Raw genomic sequence first — 5,025 nt, forward strand, 5'->3', positions numbered from 1 at the left:
GGCACAAGGTAAGACAGAGAGTGCCTGAAATCAAATCAAAAACTTTTTTAAGTTGAATAAAAAAGACCAAGCTATACATGAAAATTTTCTATGTCCATTCTATTTTAACTTCTTAATCTTTCTTTTTACAAAATTCAAAAGTATGTCAAATATTTAATTTAGTAGGGTAGAAGTCACCTTCAAGAAAATTGTTAAGATGATTAGGTTTGGCTTTGTTGTAAATGAGGAGATGCCATGAAACACCATCTATTAGCAATCTCAATGAAATAAGGCCATTTTGATGGTTCTGTTGATCAACACTGTTCCATCAAGTTTATCCACTCAGGGTCACAAGATTCTGGAACTGATGGCCTTAGAGTGTTGCCAACTATTTCATCTATTAATAATGCTTATTATTAATTACATGTGATATTAGTGCAACAAAAAATGATGTGAGATAGAATAATGCCTATAATATAATTGCTTCATCAGGTATGTTAGCATATGACTCTTGGCCCATAAGAATCTCCCACATCACAATACCGGCCAAAAGAAAATACGTCAACCTAGGTTCATGATACATATATTAAAAAGCATTTAAGATAAATACTTATTGATTTTTTCGTGCATTTGAATTTTTATACATACCTTTTCGGAGACAAAATCTTTTCTTCCATTCATAAGCTCAGGTGCCATCCAAGGGATTGTTCCACATGCACTGACACATGATATTAAGGTGCTATACTTAACTTTTGAAAGGCCATAATCACCGACCTATAAATAAATTAATCCACAAAGAATTGTCCATTAATATATTCGAGTATTCGACCATTATAAAATGATTCTAATTGCTTACTTGTCAAGCAGCCTAAGTAATGCTCGCACGCATAAGAATTGTGCATATTTATTTGCATAAAATTATACATATAATTACAAAAAATGGAAAGAAATTATTATCTTTTGAAACAAAACATAATTTTAGAAGATAATCATAAGGTATTAACTTCACTAGGCTCTTCATCCTAATCTCTTGATATATATATTTTAAAAAATGAAATTCTGACATAGTATTACAATTAATAAGTTACAGCCACAACAAATTAGAAAACAAAACAAAAAATAGTCATAACATATATACACAAATATTTTCATGGGTTGTTTACATGAAAACATAAAAAATAATAAATCTAGAAATAGATACAATACTAAAAATGAATTAATACCTTGCATATTGGTCGATTAGGATCCCTCAAGTTAACAAGCAAGTTGTCACTTTTCAAATCAAAATGAATAATATTTGTATCGTGTAGATATTCCATTCCAAAAGCCACATCTATGACAATTAATAGTCGTTTCCTTTTATCAAGAAACCGACTTAAATTCACTATATAATTTATCCATTACAATGAAAAATATATGAGTACAAAATAATTTAAATTTGTAGTGCTAGGTGTATTAAGCTAAAATAAAGAACATACTCGCTATAGTTTATAAGTGCACTTCTTAGTGAACCATCAACCATGTATTTAGTGATGGCTGCAAAAGATCCCTCAGGGCCATCCCAAACAATACCATAAAATGCTATAATATTTGGGTGGTACAAATGAGTAAGAATGAACATTTCATTCCAAAAGTCAGCTCTCTAAGAATATGATAGACAATGACATATAGTTAGAATTTCAAGAATGAGATGATAAAATAATATAGAAAAATATTTTTTTTTTTGTATTTGAAAGACATACCATCCGTTCTCGTATCCAAGATTTTCTAGCAAAATATATATAATGGATATTCTTTATAGCAACATCAGCTCCTCTTCATTTACCATGATAGATTGCTCCAATGGTTCATAAACCTAGCACTCGCAACACGTCAAGGTCGCAATTCTTTATTTTTTACAAAAATGTGGAATATATTTAAAACTAAATAATTATATTTAAACTAAATATTTATATAATTCATATGTATCATATATATTATATGAAATGTGTTTCATATATGCCATAGGATTCATGTGAATTTTATATTCTTATACCAGTCTTATCAATCATGTCACGTACATGTATTTGTCATGTTTTGTATCATGTATACCATATCTTGTCGTATCAATTGTCCAATTTATCATATATACAAGATAGGACATTTAATTACCTGTGATATGAGACTGATTTCATAGCCCATTTACCTGTATCCAGTCATGCGGAGGAGCTCCATTTTTCCTCTTTATTTCTTCTTCCTCATCGTCATCCAAAATGAGGCACATGATCTGCTCTTCAATCTCTATGTAGAAACTTTTGTTGTCTTCTTCACTTAGGTTTCTCTTCATGACAGGAAAACGGATTGAAGGCAGGTAGTACTCAATAGGATAACAACACAGGCCAAACTCGACTATTATGGGAGCAAAATGGAGAAGCAATGATATATATTTGTTGGGGACTCTGAAAGGGTAAGAAAGGATGCGTTGTGGATGAAACGACAAGTAAAATATTTTTCCAGGTAATTTATCAAGGAAAAATGTGTGACGAAGGCAAATGAACAATTGGAAAGGAAGATGAGATGAACCTTCATGGATGGAGACCTTTAGGTTTTCGGGGGAGAGAAGGATTAAGGGACTATTATATAGTTGATTGAAGCATTGATTCTACTCGTTCAACAAGAAGATGAAGATCATGATCAAATTCTTCTATGTCTGAATTTGAATGATCAAACATAACAAAATTTTATTAGTATAATTTTATTTCAATTAATAATAATAACTATATATTGATACTTCATACTTTTACTCTTATAAAACTATATACAAACCTTGTATAGGTCTAAATTGTCCAAGACATGAATCCTTCTTCGATGGGCCAGATCTTTGTACTTTGACAGGTAAAATTAATTCCCATGATTAAGTCCAGGCCACTTCCGATATTGAAGGGGGCATAGAGATATTACATGAGTTTATATTTGCACGAGTAGATGCGATATAATATGACCCTGATTGAAATGCATATATATGTTTCATACACTAAGGATGAAGAGCCCACAACTACAATAAATGGTTAAAAGTGGAGAACTCTGTGATCTAATGGCATCGGTATGTGTGGATACATGTCTTTCTCTAGCTGCTTTGACATATCTCTGCCTTCTTGTGGGCACCGAAAATTCACGCCACGACCTCCCCTCTTTTAGGAGAGTTTTAACAAATTAAGTTACGAGATAAATTTTGTGAACGCAGATTGGCTTTGAAATAAGACACTGAAGTATTTTTTAGATTTGTCCACCTCAGCAAATAAATGCAGAGGGGCAGATGAATTTTTCTCTAAGTGTCTTGGTATTTAAATTTAAATTTAAATATTTAGGTTTTGCTGGCTTTGAATTTTGAATTTTTTTCCTTGAGAATTTAGGAGGCATTTTGGATATTTGAAATTAAACCTTATGGTTGATATTTACATTTAACACGGCCATCATTGGGATATTTATGAGCTATTTCATTTACTGATTGAACCTTCTCGACTTTATCTAATTGTAGATAGAGGATAGAGCTATTCGTAGTATATATGTTTTTATTGGTATTTTTTAATTATAGACCTTGAAGACCATATATATATATATATATATATATATCTTGGTTGACGTCATGATCCTATATTGGTCGACAGTTCTACATTTGGGTGTATATATGTCGCAATATATGTGTTAGGGCATTTTGGAATATTTGACAGTGATCAGCTGTATATAACTAATGTTGTTGTTTTTGGAATATATATATATATATATTGAAAATTTCACTGTTTTAATAATAATTAAAGCTATAACATTTATGAGAGCATTTATTAGCACTGGTGGAGAACTCATATTTTTTAAAACTTTTAAATGTAATAAAAAAAATAATAATAATAAAAAATCAAATAGTAATTCGACTCGGCTCGCAAGCTCACGAGCCGAGACTCATCAAGCTGATCAAACTTGACTTGTAAGCTTGACTTGCAAGCCTATAAATGAGTCGAGTTCGAGCCGGCTCATCTCACTTACACCCCAAAACCTAATAGAAAGTAGTTATATTTTGGAAATAAGGTTATGGACAATAAGAGAAGGAAAACCTAAGTTGGTTCTATAGAAAATGAAAGAGTTACAATCCCTATAGCTTAAGAAATAAAATAGAATATAGAAAAATAGAGGAGTACAAGAAACCAAGAAGATCATGTATATCTGAAGAGAAACAAAGTTATACTTTTTCTATTAGTGTATATGTAAATACGTAGTAAAGGACCATTTATAAATGCATAGAAAAGATGCAAAGTTCTACTATAGCTAGTAAGGTCATTGGTATTCCACTCTAAGGATGAGTTCTGCCGTAAGCTTAAAGTGGCTAAGATTAATGCAACAAAAGGTGATAGTAGAAATAACATAGAGGTGGATAAATGGCAGTAAAATGGCGGTTGCTTAAAATATAGTTTAACCATGAGAATTTCTAATATAATAGAAAAATATTATGTAAAGATTGTAAATATAAGTAACCATGAGAATTTCTAAGTTATTGCAATGGAATATAAGACCATATTGGTTAATCATAGATCGAAAGAAGAATAATTTTTGGTTTTTTTTTTCTGTGAAAATGAAATCAACAAATTTGAGAGATTTTAAAGGTGTTTTTATAGTTTAAAATCTATAATAATTTCTAATAGATTAAAAAAGAAATAATGACACTTAGTAAATTAACTTATTTCAAAAAATAGTAACTAATTTCAAGAAACAACATGAGCCTTAAGTTTTCCAATAAATAGATAACCTATCTAAAGAAAATGTTAATTTTGTCATTCACAGGATTTTAGGACTCATTTAGGTATTTGAGGATGAAAATATATTTTATAAAGTGTTAGTTTTGTTATCATGCCTTCATTATTATTATTATTTTTTTATCATGCATTCATTATGAATGAGATATTGACATCCTACTTTTTACGTGAATTTATAGCTATTAACAATGAGTTTTAGCTTTGTTAATGGGTAGTTCTAACTGCATCCAATAAAATGAACGAGCCTTTCAAATTTCATCAC

At 30.2% G+C, this 5,025-nt stretch overlaps 1 pseudogene; it reads right to left on the reverse strand.

Moving 5' to 3' along the window:
• Positions 1-293: 293 nt before the first annotated feature.
• LOC110095368 lies at positions 294-2,305 on the reverse strand (annotated as a pseudogene).
• Positions 2,306-5,025: the final 2,720 nt, after the last annotated feature.

This window comes from Dendrobium catenatum, unplaced genomic scaffold, assembly GCF_001605985.2.
Source record: "Dendrobium catenatum unplaced genomic scaffold, ASM160598v2 fragScaff_scaffold_743, whole genome shotgun sequence".
In the NCBI taxonomy this organism is placed as follows: domain Eukaryota; kingdom Viridiplantae; phylum Streptophyta; class Magnoliopsida; order Asparagales; family Orchidaceae; genus Dendrobium; species Dendrobium catenatum.